This window comes from Sorex fumeus, unplaced genomic scaffold (assembly GCF_029834395.1).
Source record: "Sorex fumeus unplaced genomic scaffold, SorFum_2.1 ptg000019l, whole genome shotgun sequence".
Taxonomy (NCBI): domain Eukaryota; kingdom Metazoa; phylum Chordata; class Mammalia; order Eulipotyphla; family Soricidae; genus Sorex; species Sorex fumeus.
The window spans coordinates 23,925,766-23,947,776 of NW_026606076.1; the positions used below are offsets into that span (position 1 = coordinate 23,925,766).

At 46.0% G+C, this 22,011-nt stretch overlaps 1 pseudogene; it reads left to right on the forward strand.

Annotated features, from left to right (window-relative positions):
- LOC130022365 (zinc finger protein 208-like) overlaps positions 1-22,011 on the forward strand; it is a 371,668-nt pseudogene that overhangs the window by 2,399 nt on the left and 347,258 nt on the right.

Below are 22,011 nucleotides of genomic sequence, written 5' to 3' on the forward strand. Positions count from 1 at the left end.
GTTTTGCCTCTGAAAATTTACTGTTTGTATGATTTATTTATTTTGTTTTCTGCTTTTTGAGTTACAACCAGCGATGCACATGGGGTTACTCCTGACTTATGCACTCAGGAATTACTCCTGGCAGTGCTCAGGCGAACATATTGTTGTCAGAATTCGAACCCGGGTTTTTCGCGTGCAAGGCAAACATCCTACCTGCTCTGATATCACTGCTGCTTAATGGCTATGATCCCAAAGATTCAGAGACAAATCTCAAAACCCAGCGGCTCTTGGCAGAAATGAGTCTGGACCCTGCAGTAGGTTACTAACCCCGGGCCACCCCAGAGGGAAGTGGTGCTGTCCCTCCACCTGCTCCCCCTTGGCGGCTCGCTGGCCACCATCCTCCAGAGGCCATTGGAAAGTCACGTTTGGGCCCGCAGTGATGAGATATGTGGAGCTTCACAAGATGGGGGGATGGGGGTGGAGGTGGCCCTTTCCTCCACGACCCAACAATAGCTTAGATCATGCCCACGAACCGCCTCTCTGGCTCCTGATAAAGCTGCTTAATGGCCATGATCCCAGAGAGTCAGGAGAAAATCTGGAACTCAGCAGGTATTGGGAGAAATCCCTCCATATTATTAAAATTTCAAAATTACAAAATCATGTTGTTATAACCAGCAGTAGAAAACAAATTGTCTACTGTTGCCTTTTTGAACTATCTGAGTGCTGGGGTTAAATCCCAAATATAATAATGGTGGGTCTGGTGTCAAAATATTGAATGTAATCAAAGTAGAGAGAAATGTAGAAATCATCTGCCCCAACAGTTAGGGGGAGGGTGTAGAATGGGGGTATACTTGGGGTTTTGGTGGCGGAAAATTGGCACAGTAAAGGGACTGGTGCTTCATTGTATGAATGAGACAAACCCAAAAGCTTTGTAACTTCACTCAGGGCGATTCAAAAAATAAAATTATCAAAAAAAAGGGGGAAAGTACGGTGGAGTTGATGCCCATTTCAGTCAGCCTAATCAATAGCCGAATAAACAACAATACTGCAAGTAATTTTTTCTACTTCCACATGTCCAATTGCAAACAATCCCTTTCTCTTCATCTCTCCCTGACCAGAACATCAGGAAAACTGGCTCTTGGGGGTGGCTACATCAGTATACTTGTTGTTTTATCTTTTCCTGAAAGGGAGATATTTCAGTATGGGGAAGGGGAGTTTTGCTCAGGGGTCACTGCTGGTGTGCTGGGAAAATAAATTTATTTAGAAATGGCCAGAGCAATAGTACAGCAAGTAGGGTACTTGCTTGCATGTGGCCAACCCAGGAGTCCTCCAGTCCACAACACCTTTGAGTTGCTCACTGGACATTGAGTGTCCCCTTCTCACCCCTAGAACAGTTGATGTGACTATATGGCATGGGGGAGGAGTGTCTAGAGTTTTGGTCCAACCCAGTGTTGCTTTCTTTTGGTCCTGCTGGGTCAGTGCTTAGGTGTTACTCACAGGAGCATTGTTCATTGGGTTTGTCTCTGGGATGACTGCGTGCAAGTCCATCAGCTTCTAATATAGTTCTATTGTGGTATATCAGGATTCCATCCAGTGACTACTGGGGCCCGTCACCCTAAAGTGTTGGTGGAGGCTGGTTCCTCCCTTCTGGAGTGGGGAGAAGGGAGATCCCTGAGAACCCCTAGGGTGCTGCAGTGTCTCATCCTCAGGCCCATTGTGTGGATTGGGATAGCCTCCTCCTATCCTAGTGTGTGCTGGTTCGAAATGTGGTTACCTCTGTCAACATGGCAGTGAGTTTCACCCCAGAAGGATGAACATACCTGATTGCCTCTCAGAGGAATCTCTAAAGGGACATTATGCTGGAGTCAGAAGAGGAACAAAGATATGGAGAACCACTGACTGATGGTCAGAATGGCTTGTTTAATGTGAAGCTTTTAGCATAATACAGAGCATTGAAGGTTGTTGAGCTATAGGACTACACATAGGGGTGACTGATCGTTTACAGAGGTAAAGCATTTTTGTTTGTTTTTGCTTTTTGGGTCACGCCTGGCCATTAACAGGGGTAACTCCTTGCTCTGCACTAAGGAATTTACTCCTGGATGTGATCGAGGGACCATATGGGATGCTGGGAAAAGAACCCTCATCATCTGCGTGCAAGGCAAATGCCCTTCCTGCTGTGCTATGGCTCCAGCCCCTACAGAGGTAAAGGGTTTTGATGGAGACAATTCTGGAGAATTCAAGGATACACTGTCTCCCAGTGGCTATACAGAGAGATTCTCCCAGGGTCAACAGCATTATATTGCTTTCCTCTTCATCTACTAGAAAATATTAAACAATTAAATTTACTTCTTATTAATAATTGCAGATATGTGGATAAAAATAGTAAGAAATATAGATTCCAAAATTTAGTTCTCTGGACTCTGAGGGCAAGGTTGCTGGGCTTCTACCATAAACCCCATACTAGGTCTTCAGGCCGGTACAGCTTGTCCTTCATGAGGTCCTGTCTCTTAAGTCATAACAGCTAATATCAGGACTGTTCTTTCATGCTTTCTAGACTATTCCATTTCGATTCCGGGGTAGTTTTGCTATTTTCCCCAGATCCATCTCAGCCCTATGGGGGCCTTCCTTTTTGGAGTGTTAGGAAGTATGGCAACTGAAGCTTGAATCAAGTAAATATGACAGGTGCCAGGAGTAGATGTATTTCAGGATATGGGCCAAATATTAGGAGCCTATCATTAATAGTCTATCTGTGGTTAAGCAAAGAACATTGCTCTATAGTAGAGTATAAAAGGGCTAATGGGAATATAGAATAGGAAGTATTCACTTCAAATACAATGCTCAGATTCACCTAAGTCATCAAACCTCACTTGGGGAATTGTAAGCTCAAAGTAAAGGTAAAAGAGAAATTCAGGGAATTGCAGATGTTCCAAAAGCACTGTGGGGAGGGCGCTTCCTTACGTAAAGCAAATCAGGTTCAATCACTGACCTTCCATGGAGCCAATAATACCAGAGATGATTCCTGAGCACGGATACAGAATTAACCCTTAGCATCGCCAACTGTAACCCAAAACAAAACTGCATACAGTGCTGGTAGCTTAGTGATATTATCTGGTACTCCCTTATTTTACTCTTAAGTTTAAACCTTGTCTTATTCCTCACTCCCCACCAATCGTTGGCATATTGAAAGTGGACGTTATGATCATGCCTTTTCAATAGTGTGACCAGTTAGACCAGGGACACATGAGGTTTACTTGTCGCCTTTTCCTTCCTTGTGACTAATCCAGTCCTCTGTCTCTGTGGAGCAGGGCCTTCTGGGGTGAAGCCTGCGTTAATCTCTAGGCTGGAAGAGGAGCCCTAAAGCCGGGGAGGTGAGGTGTGTACAGGTGAGTGTCTGAGGACCCTTCCTGGCTGGGTCCCTGGGCAGTGTGTGCGTGCCCTGAGTGTGTGAAACATGCTACTGTGTCCTCGGGCCACTGGATCAGGCGTCTGTACTGCACTCACGCTGCCCTTCATTCCCCGGAGCTGTTCGTTACGGAGAGATCCTGTCCTTTGCTTTCTTGACTTTGTTGTCATTCTTCCTCGTCTGTCAGGTATGCCGAATAGTCATGAGTTTCAAGACCCTTGTCCCCCCCCAGCTGAAAAACCAGCCTCACTGTACACCTACAGGGCCGGGTACCCTTTCTGTACCCCTCTCTGTCAATATGACACCATGCTTATCTGCTTATCTTTGCCTTTGAATCATTGCCATGTTTTTTTGAATATAGGAAGAAATTGAATTTTCTTTTGTTTTTGGGACTGGGGATGACCAACAGTTATTCCTGGTGTTTCTCATAAGTTGCTGTTGGCAATGCTCAAGGATCAACCCCTGTCAGCCTCATGCAAGGCAAATGCCTACCTGCTGTACTCTTATACGCACCACAAAATATTTTATTGTGTGTATGTTAAATTGTGGCTGTGAGCCCATAGTGAAGCTTATTAGGACCAGAACAGCAGTGCATCACGGAGGGTGCTCGCCAACAGACGCTGCCTACCTTTGATGTCCAGCTTCCCCTATGGTATCTCGAGCATCACTGGGTCTGATCAAAAATAAAACCCAAAAGGCTTGTTCTGGAATTGCCTTGCTCCTGCAGCAACACTTCCCGCAGATTTTCTCTTTTTGTCGGCTTGTTTGGACTGTGGAAACCATGTCCTCCACCTGTTTAGCCATTCAATTGCATTCCATTCAATGTTGGACTAATCCTCATTGTGCATTTTGTTTGATTTCAGATCTCAAATCACAGGTCCGCTGTAAAAAACTACGCATGCTGAAGGTTGTGTGTTCGTGGGCTCTCTGAACAGCTCTATCTCACCGCCTGCTTTCGGTGCCCTAGAGCCGCTGTGTGTGGCCTGCATCGGGATGGCTGCTAGCCAAGGGCAGATGAAGGAAGAGATGAGGGCCAGACTGGTTGATCTTTGTAGCAGTTTATTACAAGGAAGTTTATCCCATAGAAGAAATTTATGTTATGTAGGGCCTAGATTCTCTCAAGCACAAGTTCTCCTTGCTAGTCTCTTGGTAGTCCATCTTTCAGCCCTGCTCTCTCCTTCTCCAGCTCCCCTCTAGTCTGGGCTGACACTCCACCCTGTCAGGTAGCCAAATCAATATAAAAAGCCCTTCCTCACTGCTCAAGGGCAAGATACTTAAGGTGTTTTTCTCTTTTCCTAAGTCCAATAAACTATCAACTATTCCTGAGGTTATGCAAGAAGGACAGAACAGTGTTATACTACAGTTCAGGATGTGGAATTACAGCAATTTCATTTGGGAAAAGGGGTATTGCATACAAGTGTGCTGTAAGATTCTCTTGTTGAAACTAAATATTATGCTACTGGAGTGCTCAGTGGACCAAGCATGTGACTTGAAAGGTAGGGTCTGACTCCATCCCCACAACCATATCTATGGTCTCAGCACCATAGGAAATATATAAGAGCCTAATACTGGGACTAGAGGGTCTTTAACCTCAGTGGGGGCTGAAATCTGGAAATTTATTTCATTTTATTCTTTTTTGAAGTTTTCATTAAAGTGCCAGAATTTTCAAAAGTATTGATAGTTGTACTTACGCATACAGTAGGTAAAGGTAAAGGTAAAGGCCCTCCCGTTGATCATCGATTTGCTCTAGCGGGCCCAGTAACGTCTCCATTGGAGACTTTGTTGTTACTGTGTTTGGCATATCGAATACTCTCGGTAGCTTGCTGGGCTCTACGAGAGGGGCAGAGGAATCGAACTCGGGTCGGCCATGTTGGCCGCTTGTAAGGCGAACGCCTTTCCCGCTGTGCTATAGCTCCAGCCCTACGCATACAATAATTCAGCACCAATCCCTGCGCCAGTGTCAGCTTCCCTCCACCCATGTTTCTGTATTCCCTCCAACCTCAGTCCTCACTCCACCCCCGCCTGTCATCTGAACAACCACATGACTAAGTTTCAGTGGTTGCAGCTTACATCTCTTGTTTTCAGTTCTGTTGCATTTGTATTTTGGGTAAATGGCTACTCCCGTCACTCATGTCACTGCCATAAATGAATCCCTGATCCCTGTAAACTTCTGGTTCTTTTCTGCCCGCAGATTTCTTTCCTTCTTTATCCTGCTTCTCTCTAAACACTGAAATAAGGGATGATTTAATTAGACCCTTTACAGTACATCTCCACATCCAGTGTTCTGTATTCCACCGATGAGTGACATTATCCTGTTTTTGTTTCTTTTTCTGGCTAACTTCACTCAAGATGGTATCTTCCAGTTTCAATCGTGTTGCTGCATAAAATCAGTAGTTCTAAAACCTAAAAAAATATATCTTTTATTTATTTATTTATTTATTTATTTTGCTTTTTGGGTTACACCCAGCGATGCTCAGGGGTTACTCATAGCTCTCCACTCAGGAATTATTCCTAGTGGTGCATGTGGGACCATATGGGATGCCTGGGATTGAAGCTGGGCCGGCTCTATGCAAGGCAAATGCCTACCCCTGTACTATGGAACCCCCCAAAAATTCTTTTTATTACAGGGCAAATACTGTGACTTTACATTTGATAGACAGCAAGGACAAGTGTGATTGTTGAAAAGAACTCGATGGTTCAGCACTAGTGATTTTGCATTAAGAAGCGCACTTGCTTGGTCCGAAGGAAGAAAACTTTGGTTCCATCCCAGCACCCCTCAGGGTCCCCAGAGCCCCAGCAGCAGGAATCCCTGAGTAATGCTGGTGTGACCCTCTCCCCACCTAAGTAAATAGAACAAGATAACAAAAAAACTCATTGATCCTGGAGAGGAATCTGTTTCAGGTGAGATGTTTTCAAAGGTCTGTCTCGGCTGTGTGGGGATGCATCATTGCCTATTCCACTAAGCTATCCCACTATGCTCCACACTAAGCTAGTACCAAACCGAGTCTTGGGCGCCTTTTATTTTTACTCTAAACTGGTGCTTCAATTTTCTGCAGAGGTAGTTATTTCCAGTTACTGTATCTTGGGCTGGAGCGATAGCACAGCGGTACGGTGTTTGCCTTGTTCACAGCCAGCCCGGCCGAGCTGGGTTTGATTCCTCCACCCCTCTCGGACAGCCTGGCAAGCTACCGAGAGTATCTTGCCCGTGCAGCGAAGCCTGGCAAGCTACCTGTGACATATTCAATACGCCAAATATAGTAACAGCAAGTCTCAAAATGGAGACGTTACTGGGCCTGCTCAAGCAAATCAATGAACAATGGGAGGACAATGTTTGTGTTTGTTTTGTTTGTTTGTCAGTTCTTTGAGTTGAAAAAAAATTTACACAGCTATGCGACCTGCCGTCGGTCTATTTTGCTTGTTCATTTTGCTGAAATGTAAGGTCGTTGCCTGGAAAATCCATCCACCTGTCAGAATTGCAATTGAGTTGGGTAAATGTTAGAAACCAACCTGCCGATCTAGAATTTTCTGGATGAAGAGACTCTCAGGCACAGCACAGTAATCGGAAGTCTTCTCTGCTGTTCTTGAAGGTAGCAGTCAACCCAGGAGGAATTTTTATGATAATGCGCACTGTGACAAAATCTCGAGTGAGCAATTATGCCCTCAGCGCCATGAGGATGCCAAGACAGGTGGGATGTCTTCTGTGGGAGACCAGAAGGAAGTAAGCACCCATGCTTTAAAGAAGCGTTCCCCTGGAAAAAGCTACTCGGAGACTGTTCTGCTCAGTCCATGGACACAAGCTGTCCCTGGGGGAGAAGCTCCTGGACTGTGGGAGAGGAGCTCTGTTTATAGTGAGTCCAGTTATGTACCCCACAAGATATGAAGGCTGGAATGGAACCCAGGTTACCCAAGTGAAAGAAAGCTCTCATACTCTTTGGCTCTCCATACAACCCCACCATCATGCCAGAGTGCTTCCTGAGTGCAGAGCCAGGAGAATATCTGTGTGTTGCTTGATTTGTGGCCTCCAAACCATGAACAAACCAAATACAAACAAAACAGCCTCAGTCCCTTATTGGAGGATTCCCTCATCCCAACGTGGGCGTTTCTGAGCTGTATCTTGCTGTATCCATGCTGCCTTTTCCTTGTAGTATAGGGTTGGGTATCCTCATAACGTGGGGTGATGTGGTGTGGGTTGCCCATACCAGGAAATATTTCTAAATGGTTTGGTCACAGACATAACAAAGTGGCTTCTGATGTGTTTTAGCTCAGAGTGTCACTGTCACTGTCCTCCCATTGCTCATGGATTTTTCGGAGCGGGCCCAGTAACATTGTGAGACTTGTTACTGTGTTTGACATATCAAATATGACACAGGTAGGTTCTCAGGCTTTGGCGTGCGGGCAAGATACTCTTGGTAGCTTGCCGAGAGTGGTGGTGGAATCGAACTCGGGTCGGCCATGTTGGCCACATGCAAGGCAAATGCCCTCTGCCCTGTACTATGGCTCCAGCCTTGCAGCTTTTCCTTGCTCTGTCCACCTGAGGTTCAATCCTCTGCATCCGTCGTGGTCCAGAGGCAAAGATGGACAGCCCATTCGATCCTCGAGGTGATTCAGCTATGTACCCCACAAGATCTGAAGGCGAAAATCGAATACTTGTCACCCATGTGAAAGACGCACACCCTCAAGACTTTCCTACCACTTCCCCTTTGAAGCTCCTGGCTTGATCTTTAATTACCCAATACTTTACACGGAAGCAAACCTAAGAAAGGGTGGAAAATTCTTAAAGGAACGAGCCTTGAGGACAGAAATGCCCACAGCTCCATCTCGTGGTGTTTCAGCATAAATTCTTGGGTCCAAATTTTCCCACTTTTAAGACTTTCAGCCTTCTCTTTGCTGAAATGTTAAGTATGAGGTCATTAAAGATCCAGCACGCATCTTGGGCCACTGCAACAGGAGCAGAGCGGATAGGGCTTTTGCCTTGCATCCGTCGGACCGGGGTATATTCATAGGCTTCCCCTATGGTTCTTCAGTCAGGTCCATTGTGATTACTGAGTGCAGAGCCAGGAGAAGGCCGTGAGCATGCCCAGGTGTGGCCACAGCCATAAAGGGACAAACAAGAAAGAAAAGTAAAACACAGAGCTTTAGTTCCTTGATAGCGATTCTCTCACCATGACTTGAGGGTGCCAGAACTGTATATTCTTCCATTCCCCACATCGGTGTAGAATACTGTTAGAGTACACTCATAATGTGGAGTGATGGGGTTTGGGTTGCCCATAACAGAAAACATTCACAGGGCTCGGTCACAGGCATCACAAGGTGCATTCAGAACTTTTCTTGTACAGAGAGAAGAGAACAATAAATGCAAGAAAATAACCTTACCTTACTCATTAAAGGCTCAGTTCAATCCTCTGCACTCTTCGGGGTTTAGAGACAAAGGTAGGGCAACCCACTCGACCCTCGAGGCGATTCAGCTATCCACCCCACAAAGATCTGAAGGCAGGAATCGAACCCAGATTACTCAAGTGAAAGACAAGCGACCGCAGGCTCTCATACCACTGCAACCTGTGGAAGCGGTTTGCTTAATCCTTAATTACCCCATACTGAACACTGAAGCAAAAGCAAGGATGGAAAATTCTTAGAGAAATGAGCCTCAAGAGGGACAGAAACGTCCACAGTGCCATCTTGTAGCATTTCAGCGGAACTACCGCTGCCCGACTTTTTCCACGCTTAAGGTTTCCAACCCATTTCTTTGCTTCTCTGTTAGGTATAGGGTCATTAAAGATCAAGCAAGCCGCTTGGGTCGCTGCAGGGGGAGCAGAGAAGTCCGTGCTCTTGGCTTGCAGTCACAGGCCCCCGGTTCTTTTTCTGAATCTCCATACAGCCCCACTATCATGCCCGAGTGCTTCCTGAGTGCAGAGCCAGGAGAACCTCTGCGCGTTGTTGGATTTGTGGCCCCCAAATCATGAACAAACCAAATAAAACCAAAACAGCCTCAGTCCCTTATTGGAGGATTCCCTCACCCCAACGTGTGGTTTCTGAGCTGTATCTTGCTGTATCCATGCCGCCTCTTCCTTGTAGTAGAGGTTTGGGCTCCCTCACAATGTGGGACGATGGGGTGTGGATTGCCCATAGCAGGAAATATTTCTCAATGGCTTGGTCACAGACATAGCAAAGTGGCTTCAGAAGATTTCTAGCTCAGAGTGAAGAGCAAAAATAAATAAGTAAAAAGAAATAACTAAAAAGAAATGACTTTGTCTGGCTCTTTCCACGTCAGTTTCAATCCTCTGCACTCCTCGTGGTCCAGAGACAGAGACAAAGAGAGAGCAACCCACTCGACCCACGAGAAGATTCAGTTATGTACCCCAGAAATTATGAAGGTTGGAACCGAACCCAGGTTACCCAAGTGAAAGAAAGCACTCACACGTTCTCCTACTGCAGCACCTGTGGAAGTGGCTTGCTTGATCCTTAATTATCCCATGCTTATCCCTGAAGCAAACCCAAGGGTGGAAAATTCGTAAGAGAAACAGGCCTGGGGAGGGATGGAAATGCACACATCGCCATCCCATGGCATTTTGTGCAACTGCAAGGGCCAGACTTTCCCACACTTCAGATTTCCAGACCTTTTCTTTGCTTCAATATCAGGTATAGGGTCCTTAATCAGGTAAACCGCTTGGGTCGCTGCAGAGGAAGCAGAGCAGTTAGTGCACTTGACTTGCAGTCACAGGCCCCTGGTTCTTCTATGGCTCTCCATACAGCCCCACCATCATGCTGGAGTGATGGCTGAGTGCAGAGCCAGGAGAACCCCTGAGTATTGCTGGTGTTGGGCCCCCAAACCATAGACAAACCAAATAAAACCAAAACAGCCTCAGTCCCTTGATAGCAGATCCCCCCACACCAACTTGGTGAGTTCTGAGCTGTATCTTGCTGTATCACTGACCCCTATTCTTTGTTGAAGAGGGTTGGTGCATCCACAGAATGTGGGGTGATTGCACGTGGGGTTGATTATAACTGGAAACCTTTCAAAGAGTTGGGCCACAGACAGAGCAAAGAGTGCTCATAACTTTTCTTGTTCAAAGTGAACAGAACAACGAAAAAATAATCTCACGCTGCTTGTAACCGACCAGGTTCGATTCCCAGGTACTCAAGGGTCCCCAGAACCCTGTGGGCACACACAAAAGCAGCCCCCCAAAACCCTCAGAGCCAGAGGTATAGTATAGCTGGTAGGATGTTTGCCTTGCATACAGCCACCCAGGTCCAATCCCCGGAATCCCACATGGTCCTCAAATACCACCAGTAGTAATTTCTAAGTGCAGAGTCTGGAATAATCCATGAGCATGGCTGGGTGTTACTCAAAAAGCAAAAAAAAAATTCTTGACAGAAATGATGTATTTAGAATTTCCAGGGAAGGTGATCTCCCAGTCTTAGGCACATTATTCCTGTGTTAATTAAAATTCTTCTTAACACACCCTAGTTCCTCTGATGACTGTTAGCTTCACTGCAGACATCTGGTGATGCCAGAGTTGAATCTGGCCTCTGCCAATCTCCTCCATGAAGAATAGAAGACATGGGACTTCTCATGTGTATAGGAGCCCCAAAACTCAGAAGGAAAGATGGTACTCTCAGCAATGTGGAGTGCTGAGATGTGGGGACCTGGGGTCTGGAGATCTTTAGAACCAAGTTGATTGAAGACATCGTACTGCAGAAAGGCAAGCCTGTCCTGTGTCACCCTGTTCACTCTCGGGCAGCTGGTTTTGGAGCACGGCCCACTGGGTGTCTCTCCATATAGAGGGTAAGTAGGGCGAGCCCCAGGCAGCACGGAATACGGACACAGTTCACTAGTTTATTCTCTGACCTGAGTTCCAGCAGGGTACTACAGAGCCGGGCATTGGTGGACTCTCATCCCCTCCAGCCCTTGGCGGGTGTAAGGGAGTCGAATCTACCATAGGAGGCCTCCTCTTGGCACACCGATCCCTTGAGAATGAAGGCAGAACCATTGGGGTCGGGGTCATGCCCCACCCTCCACTCCACCCCACCTGGTCCACACCTGATCTGGCTATATGATTCAGGGGAAGGGATTCGGAGGCAGGGGTGGGGCAGTGTCTGGAGTTGGGCTGAGATGGGGGGCACACAGCTCCGCCAGGGGGCCCCACATCCTTCTGGAGTCCGACTTTGGTTTCCACACTCGGGGACCCCCCACCTGCTCTGTTTCCAGAAATTTCTGAGGAATCCAACAAGCAGTCTACCTCGAATGGTAGGGAATCCAGTGGTCAACAAGGAGGTACGGAAGCACCAGATATTTGGAGGAACAGGATGTGAGGCAGGTTTAGAGGCAGGTTTAGGAGGGCTGTATCAACTCTGAGCTGGAAGCCCTTTGTATGCGGTGCAGGGGTGCTAAACTTCCAGCTAAACTTCCACTGCGCCCCCAAGAGTGGAGGGGAGAGGCTTGGTGATCCCCCTGGTGGCTGAAGAAGGAAGGAGATTCCTCTTATCTGACAGTGAGGCAGTCGCAAGAGAAGAGAAATAGGGTGACTGGAGGCCTCATCACCATTAGTGCCCCTGTGAGGGCGTTCCCATCTGTCCCTCCCTCTCCTCCGCGACCCCCAGGTTCTCAGCTACTGAAGCAAACGGCCCCCCATTGGAAGCCGAACTTCTGGTCAGGCTGTCTGAAACCGGAAGCCGCCACATCCAGCAGCGGGAGGACCCATCCCTAGGGGCACTGAATTCCAGCAGGGTCTTGACCTGGCCCCTCCCCAGGCGCACGGACCCCCTGTGCGCTCCCACCGCCTACTCCGCTGACCTAGCCGTCCTAGGGGGCCGTAGTGCGGCCGCCGACATCTGGCCATCTGGTTGAGGCCCGACGTCTGGCCCGTGGCCTCCCGGGAGTGCAGCATGAGGCCCTGGCTCCCCGCCGCCAAGTCCAGCCTGGCGGCATTGTTCTGGCACAGGTCTGTGAAGGACTGCCAGGTGCGGGTGCTCAGCAGGCACAGGAAGGTCAGCTGCACGCCGCTCTCCCGGGCGCCATCGGCATCCACGTAGGAGAACTGTGGGTGCCCAGGCAGGATTCGGGGGCTAGAGGGCCGCCAGGGACAAGCTGGCGAGCCCCGGCTCTTCCTCCTGGTTGCACTTGGCTTTGTTTTAGTTTTGTTTTTGCACACACGGCGGTGCACAGGGATCACTCCAGGTGGGTCACAGGGAGTACTATGGGGTGCCCGTGATCAAACCCCGGTCGTCGTGTGCAAGGCCAGTGTGTCCCCGTTGGACATCACTGCGGCCCGACTGAGCCTTTTTCTCGCTCCCCAGTGTGTGCTTCTCTCTAAACCTTTCTAAGTAACTTTCTATAAAACTAGCTTGTTGGGCCCGAGTGATGATATAGTGGGTAGGACACACAGACTTGCACAGCAGGCCCAGGTTCAATTCCTGGCATCCCATAGTGTTCCCCTGAACACATCCAAGAGTAATTCCAGGACGCAGAGCTAGCTGTCAGCCTTGAGTATTGCTTGGTGTAAGCCAAAAAGGAAAAAAAAAGAAAACAATCTTGCTTCACACACACACACACCACACACACCACACACACCACACACACAAATTTTAAAAATCCAGAGGAGCCTCTGACTCCGAGCTTCAACAGTCTGTTCCTTTGGCTGGCACGCTTGTCCTTGTTCTCCCAGTCACTGACCCCAGTCATTGCTCAGGCCCCATTCAGGCTGAAACTTGTACCCGGGAGGCCAGTGGGTCTTTCCAGAACACATGGCCCCCAAACTCCCACCATGTCTTTGGGTCCCCCGCCTTCTCTCGCAAGCCAGCCTCTCTTCTCCTAGCCCACCTGCGGCCCAACAGCATGAATGACCTTCCCTCATTGAAAGGAGCCATACTAGCAAGGCAAGCGCCTCCCCACTGGATTATCTCTCTGGCTTCACATATCTTTTTAGGACAGGACAGCCTCGGACTGGGCCAAGGAAAATGAAGATAGTATAGTTTCCACTCACGCCTCTATTATCTGCTTGTTCCAGGAGGAATGTATGGGCCCCTGAGCTATGACCATATAAAGGTATAATCTAATTTCATAAAAGACCTTGTGGTTGAGTAATGAAACAGTTGCCACGGGTCCAGGCTCAGCCCTCAGACCCGGATATCACGTGAAGCCTGGAGCAGGCACTTACGTAAATTGAGACCTTCAAATCCTCTGTAACGGCCAGTATAGGCCTATAAATGCTTCCTTATGAAGAAGCTCAGGGTCTTGCCTCACCTACTGGACCTGCGTGTCGGTGGGACAGCTTGACTCTGGCGAGCCAGCTCAATAAACTGCCTGCTTGCTGATGGCATTCCTGCGTGGTCCTTGTCTGCGTCAGAGATCCCTAACAATCTTTGTTCTTTTAAAATAAAAACAGGCTTTATCTGGACGCTCTGTGAAAGGGGAAAGAGAGAGAGAGGGAGAGAGAGAGAGAGAGAGAGAGAGAGAGAGAGAGAGAGAGAGAGAGAGAGAGAGAGAGAGAGAGAGATGCGAGAGAGAACACGTTGGTCCCAAGTACAGCAGGCCCGGGACCCAAATGCAGCTATTTGGGTAGAAGTGCTTGTCTCAGGAGACCGGGGCCAGTGTGATTGCACGATCCCCAGCATCACACAGAGTCCCACAATCACTGCCAGGAATGGCCTTGATGCAGTGCAAAGGTGCTTGTATCTTTATCTCACAGTGATTCAATTAAACACACACAGACACAAACACAAACACACACACACAAAACCTTGTTGAATGTGTGAGTCTCTCTCCTTTCTGCCCCTTAAATATACCCCCGAGGACTGGAATGTTCCCTTTGATCATAAGTGTATTTCCAGTTGATGCTCAGTCACTCATTTTGGAACACTGGTCATCCACGTACAACCTCTGTCGCTGAAAAGTTATTTGAGCCCAAATCACTGTATTCCCTCCACAGATTCACAGATTATCAGAATAATAATGCGGCACTGCCTAACCCAACCCCTGCTCCATTTTGGTGGAAATGGAGGAAAACTATTTTCAGTACCCATCCCCCTCACCCTCTGACATTCGTTTATTCTCACATCTCACTCTGGTTGTGGCCTTCCTCACACATTCTGACTCTGCTCACAATATAGAAAGTTGCCATATAGATTGAAGTCATGGTGCAGAACTAGACATTTGCTTTGCATGAAGCCAGCTCGGTTACAATCTCTGGCATCCCATATGGTTTCCTGGGCACTGGAAGGAATAAATCCTGAGTGCAGGGCCAGGAGAAACTTTGAGCATCACCAAATGTGGAAAAGAAAGAAAAAAATTGTCCTTAGGAAAAGGAATTAAACTCATTTTTTTTCATTTGGGTTGATGTAATTTTTCAGCTAGATAGAAGCAAATGTTGCACAACATTTCCAATGTAGGCACAGTCATGAGTGAAAGAGCACAGGGTTATTTAAAGAAGAATGTGTTTCAGTCAATTATTAAATGAAGTACAAAATATGCATGTAAGTAATAAACAATGTTTTCAAAATAGCATAGGAAAAGGCCTAGAGCAATAGCACCGTGAGGAGGATATTTGCCTTGTACGCAGCTGTCCTGGGTTCAATCTTGGCTACCACATATTTCCAGATGGAGTGATCCCTGAGTATGAACATAAGTATGAACATATGAACTGTACTAAATATATACTACAGCTCACTTTATTCCATTGTATCTTCAATAGTATGATAAAGCAAGTAAGAAGATAAACGTTGAAAAATATAAATAATTAGATGTCTTGATTCACTGTTAATGAAGGATCTACATTGGTTAATAATTGAACTCTCCAAAGAAAACTATCATTCTGATAACACAAGTCATAAAAGAATTGCAAAATTAAAGAATTTTCAGCAATCTTACTCATATAAAATAATTCTAATTAGCTCAAGAAATTATTGGTCAAAACGTTTAAATGGTAGAAAAATATTTTTGATATGATTTTGCTTTTTGGGTCACATCCATCAATTCACAGGTGTTATGCCTGGCTCTGCACTCAGGAATTACTCCTGGCGGTGCTCAGGGAACTTATGGGATGCTGGGAATTGATCCCAGGTCAACCGCGTGCAAGGAAAATGCCCTACACGCTGTGCTAGCTCTCCAGTCCCATTTTTGGAAGACAGAAAAAGACATTTGAGTACATAAAATATTCATGAATCAGAACATCTGGTATTGTGATAGAAAATTCTTACCAAAATTAAAAACTCTAAATTTTTAAAACAAATTCGTAAACAACCCTAGAATCATTTAACTAATCTGAACTAGATAAGATAGTTCTAATTTTATTTTGTTTATTTTGGGGCCACACTCAGCATTACTCAGGACTTACTCCTGGCTCTGCACTCAAAAATCAGTCCTGGAGGCTCAGGGACCCTATGGGCTGTCGGGGTTCGAACCTGCATCAGCTGCATGCACAGCAAGAGCCCTCCCCACTTCACTGTGGCTGCCTCCCCCAATAGTTCTAATACTTTGGTTATTAAATCATAGGCGCTACGAAAAATACATGAAAAAAGGGCATTTGAGAGAAAAGTTAAAAATCAATGAGGAATGCATAAATAGATGGGGGAAGATTAATAAAAGAAAAGTGAACTCAGAAAACAAAGTTTAATCAGAGTGTAAAGGTGAATAGAGCTTCTGTGTCAGTGAATGAGTGAGGATGTAAACATTCTAAGTGACTTGTTGTATGTGTTACTATAAGAACTGGTTATGCCACCAAAAACTTTTTATTTATTTATTTATTTTTTTTTTAAATTTATTTATTTATTGAATCACCATGAGAAAGGTTACAAAGCTTTCAGGTTTAGGTCTCAGTCATGCAAATATCAAGCACATTTCCCTTTACCAAAACTTATTTTTTACCATGAAGAACCCCAATAAAACCCCACCCCCCACCCCTCCCAGTCCCTGTGGGGCAGATGAATTCTAGTTAACACTCTATCTGCTTTGATTAGATTCATTGTTTCAATAAAAGATTCACCACTATTATTTAGAGTTTACCCCCCACCCCCAAATCAGATATGGTGACAAAGCATTGTGAAGTGATTTGCTTTCTACAGCTGGGTTCAAGAATTATATGTCGGTTTTGGATTTCTGCTATTTTACTTATTGACCCTGGAAGTATTTCTACTGAAAGTCAGATAGTTAAGAAATTGGTTTCTGTGCTCTGGATACGTGGCCGTGCTGGAGAGCCGCTAGTGGGGGGCAACTGGTGGCCTCGGTAGGGCGTGAAGGGCGGACCGAAACGCCCCCCTTCCCATGAGGTTTTAGTCGCCCCCAGTCCCCCGGCTCATACCTGCTGTCCACAAGGCTCCCATGTGGCCGCCATCTTTCTTTCCAGAGGGAGGAGGGCGGAAGGGACCAACACCCTTTCCTCTCCGGACAGACCTGATGGCCTGGATTAACGCATAGTCCTTTCACTTTTCTGCTCCAAGCTGATGGGTTCTGCATTAAGTCCTTGTGCTTCTGGGGCTGTGGCCGTGCTGGAGAGCCGCTCATGGGGGGCAACTGGTGGCCTCGGTAGGGCGTGAAGGGCGGACCGAAACGCCCCCCTTCCCATGAGGTTTTAGTCGCCCCCAGTCCCCCGGCTCATACCTGCTGTCCACAAGGCTCCCATGCGGCCGCCATCTTTCTTTCCAGAGAGGAGAAGGCGACATGCCACCAAAAACTTTTAAAAAATACTTTAAATGAAAATACAGATTAAAAGCAATAAAAGGGGCCAGAAAGATAGTCCAGTGGCTGGGAGCTTGTCTTGCTCGTGATGGGTTTGGTATTTATCTCCAGCATCGTATAGGGTCCCCACTTGCCTTTCACACAGCCAACCCGGATTCCAGCCCCAGTATCCTCTGAATACGACCACAGTAATTCCTGCTTGCTTTGCACTCAGCTGACCAGTTTCCATCCCATAGGGTGCCCCAAACACCATCTTAGTAATTCCTGTGTGCAGAGGCAGGAAGACCCCTCAGCATCACTTGGTGTGGCTCAAAAGCATAAAGCAAAACAAAGAAGAAAAAACTCCAGAGTATCATGAGTATAACGGAATGTCAGTATAGGAACTCAGGTGAGCTTAACATTCCAATGTGTGTCCCACAAAAACAGCACCAGGAAAAAAATTCTCCGTTTTACAAATTTATTTTTTATTTATTTTTGTCACATTTTGTTGAATATCAACCGTCAGTGCCCTAGGCTTCACAGAATAATTGACTCTTTCCTACTCCCAGAGAAGCTTCCCATGCCCTTGCTAACATCCCTAATTTATTAAAGTGTATCTTCAACCTTTCCTTTGTGTTGGATATTAACCCTAAGTGCTTTAAACTTCATCAGTGAATTGTCCCCTTTATTCCTCCTAGAGAAGCTTAACAAGCTCTTGCTGGAAAACTTAATTTGGTTAAAGTACATCCTTAACCTTTCCCTTATATTTTACCTCTCATTGTCACAAATTTCCAAGTTAGTCTTGATTATTCATAAGCCAAAACTTTCTGGTAATTCTGAACTTTGTATTTGTACTGTTTTGTATTTGAAGTGCTCTATATATCTGCCTGCTTTTCTATCTCCCCTATAGCCTTTTCTATATTTTACTATAGAGCAATGTTCTTTGGTTAAACACAGAAAGACCATTAATGGTATGCTCCTAATATTTGGGAATTGATTGATTCTAAGTTATATCTGCTCCTGGGTATAATTACTTCGTCATAATTACTTGAGTCAGGCTTCGGTTGTTGTAGTTCCTAACACCCCAAAAGGGAGGTTCCGCTGTGGGACTGGGATGGACCCGGGGCAGTGGCACAGCTACCTGGCATCGAAATGGGACATTGTAAAAGGCATACATGCATGGTTTTGATGCAAACTTTTACAACCTAAGAGACAGGACCCCCATTGGGAAGGACAAGCTCAACTGACCTGAGGACTTAGTCTGGGATTTACGGTAAAAGCCTTGCTTGCACTCAGAGCCCAGAGAACTAAGTGCTGGGATCTTTGAATCTTACTGTGTTTATCCAAACAACTGCATTTATTGATAACTTATACACTAGAGGGAAAGATAAAAAGCAATGTAGATGTCCCTTGGAGGCAGTGTCTTCTTGAGTTGATCTCTCCAAGAGAATTTCCTCTGCCAAATGTTTATCTATGTAAATGACCAATCACACCTATGTCCTGACCTCAATTCCCCTTCAGATATTCTATAAACATGCTAGCACCTCTCCAATAAAGGGGCAATTTTCACCATCAACTATGTTCCCCCATCTCCCCATCCCTCTTTCTCTCTGTTGGGGAGCCCTGGGGAGGTGGGGAGGTGGGGAGCCAGCTCTGGGCCACAGAACACAAACACACGCATCGCAGTAGCAGCCCCAGTGGTTTACCTTGTAAACTCACACACTTGGTGATGTTCGGGTTACTTCTGGCTCTGCATTCAGGAAGTACTCCTGACAGTGTTTGGGGGACCCTATGGAATGTCAGGGATGTTGGAACCTGGGTCAGCTGCATGCAAGACAAACACCCTACTCCTACTCTATCTCTCCATCTCCTCCACATCCCAAGAAATGCCAGGAGGAATTTCTGAGTGTAGACCCAGGAGTGAGCCCTGAGCATCACTAGGTGTGACTTCCCAACTAAAAGCAAAACTAAAATAAAATAGGCTGAACCTTGCGCAAAAAAATGAGATTCAAGAAAAAAAAATCTCAGCACGCCGACCTTGTACTTACATTCCTACAGCTCTTGATTAGTGGCGAAAGGCTACACTGAGTAGGGCAGAACCTCTGATGAGCTGTTCCTCACTGACCTCTTGCAAGCATGGGCATGGAGGAAGGGGGAAATGAAAAGTAAAAGGGGGAAGATATGTTTTTTGTTATTTTGTGATTTTTTTCTTTTTTGGTGGGGGGGCACACTTGGCTCTGCTCAGGGATCACTCCAGAGAGACACAAGGTCCTGGAAGCATCAATTAAAATTATGTGGACAGGGGATGGATTACTTGGACAGTGGGAAGGGAGCTTGCTTTGCACAGTGCCGTGGTCTGCCTGGGTTTGATCCCCTGCACCACTTAGGGTCCCCGAAGCCCACCAGGAGTGATCTCTGAGGACAGAGCTAGGAATAAGTTCTGAGTATATTATTTCGTTGCTACGTTTTGCACATCTTGGACATTTGTGTTTCTGTCACACGAATGCTGTGCAGATATTTTCTCCTGTTCATTGATGGAGTGTTTTAATTTTGGCCGCCTTTCATTGGCAGAGCAGAAGTGTTTAAGTTTGATGTACTCCTTCTGCTTTGACTTTCTTTTCCATGAAATTTAATTATCAAATATATTTCTTTTTCTTTTCCTTTTAAAATTTATTTTCCAATCAAGACATTTAAAATAAAAAAACACCATAATTCCAAAGTTATTCAGTGTTGAGCTTTAGACATACAACATTACAGCACCAATCCGTGCATTAGTGCCAAGTTCTCCCCACCAATGGTCTCAGACTCCTGCCCATATCCCCTACCCACCTCCAGCCCTGCCCTCTGGACAAGCCACTTTCTCGCTTTGGCTGTTACAGTTTAGGTAACTTGATTTCAGTGTTGTTGACACTGTGGTAAGGGAATTTGGTTCTATCTTTCCTTAATAAAACCTGCATCTCCAGACCTGATCCCCATTCCTTCTCCTCTGTCTTTTCTCTCCCTCCCTTCCACATTTTTTTCTTTCTCCTCTCTCTATCCTGAGGCTAAGGTTGAATAGAGCATCCTCCTCTTTAAGACATTGCTTTTCTTCATCCAGTTATTCTAAATGCCTCATACAAGTGGTATCATCCTGTGTTTATCCTTCTTCTGACTTGCTTCATTTAACAATCGTCAAAGACATTTCTAAAGTAGATATGATGGATATTATTATTATTAGCTTTTGAGGTCATATCTGGCGATTCTCAGGGGTTACTCCTGGCTCTGCAGTTTGGAATTACTCCTGGTAGTGCATGGGTGGACCATATGGGATACTGGGAATTTAACCCAGGTCAGCCACATAATCGGCAAACACCCTACCCTTATCAATCTGGTCCCATGATTCACTCTCAATGCTATACTTTTCTAGATGTTTGGAGAAATTCATATTATTTATCCATCATTATAATCATAGAGGAACATCACTGACCTGAAACTTCTGTGTACAATCTCTTCATTATTTCTTATTCCTTTATCACTAGCATCTTGATCACTTGATCACTTGATATACCATTACTCATTGATTCACTCGAGCAGGTGCCAGCAACCTCTCCATTCATCCCTGTCGCGTGCTAATGTAGCCCAATGGCTTCTGCTCATTCTAGGACACGAAGAGGTTTAAATCAATCTTTCAGGGTCTTGACGAAGAAGTCTGACCATCTTATAGGTGGGCGGCCTCGTGATCTTTTGACATCCCGTGGAATCCAGTCAGTAATGGCTCTAGTCAGCGGTCATCTCCAAATCTCATTACGTGTCCAACCCATCTGATTTTTGACGCCTTGGCAAATGAGACATGGTCTCTGATTCTTGACTGTTGACAGAGGTCAGAATTTCGAATTCTTTCTCTCATTTGAGTGAAGAGTGATACTCCAAGCATAGCTTTGATTTCTCTTTGGGAGACCCGAATAGCGTTCTCATCATGTTTGAGTAGGGCCCAGGTCTCTGAGGTGTATGTTAATACAGGAATAACAGTGGAATCGAAGAGATGTGCCCGGAACCAGAGGTTCTTTGTCCTCTTAGCTATTTTTTGACGTTCTTGAAGGCATTCCAAGCCTCTCTCTTTCTCCTGCGCAACTCAGATGCCAGGTCATTAGTCATGTTGACTTCTCGACCTAGGTACACATAACTGTTGCATTCGGAGTCGTTTATCCCATTGAGAGTGAATGGAACGCCTGGAGCAAGACCATTTCTCATAAACATTGTCTTTGTTAGATTCAGCTGTAGTCCAACCCTTCCACGGACGAAGTCGGCTAGCATTTGTGCCACTTGGCTGATGTTTGGTGTTCTAAGAACTATGTCATGAGTGAAGCGGAGGTGGTATAGTTATTGACCGTCTACCTTCACTCCCATTTCTTCCTATTCCAGTCGTCGCATGACGTTCTCAAGGGTGGCACTGAAGAGTTTCGGTGAAATAGTATCACCCTGCAGAACCCCTCTTTTGACATCAATGATCACCTCCCTGTGGAATGGTGAGATCCTGGTAGTGAATCCGCAATACAGCTCACGGAGGATCCTGATGTATTGCCTCTGAACGCCCTGTTTGGCTAGGGCCTCGATGACCACTTCAGTCTCAAGAGAATCAAAGACCTTCTTTAAATCAATGAACGTTATTCAGGACAGCATCTTAAACTCCAGAGAAACCTCAGTGAGATTGGTTATCATGTGGATATCGTCGATTGTGCTAAATCCTTTTCGGAAGCCAGCTTGCTCGCATGGTTGTTCTTCATCTAGTGTTCCACTAATCCTATTCAGGATGACTTGAGTGAACAGCTTATAGACGACAGACAATAGGCAGATCGGGCGATAGTTGCCAATGTCGTGGATGTCTCCCTTCTTGTACAGTAGTACAGTCCTGCTGGTTTTCCATTGGGACGGACACTTGCATTCAGACAGGTAGTGTATAAAGAGCTGAGCCAGTGTATTGATGAGTACTGATTGCAGGATC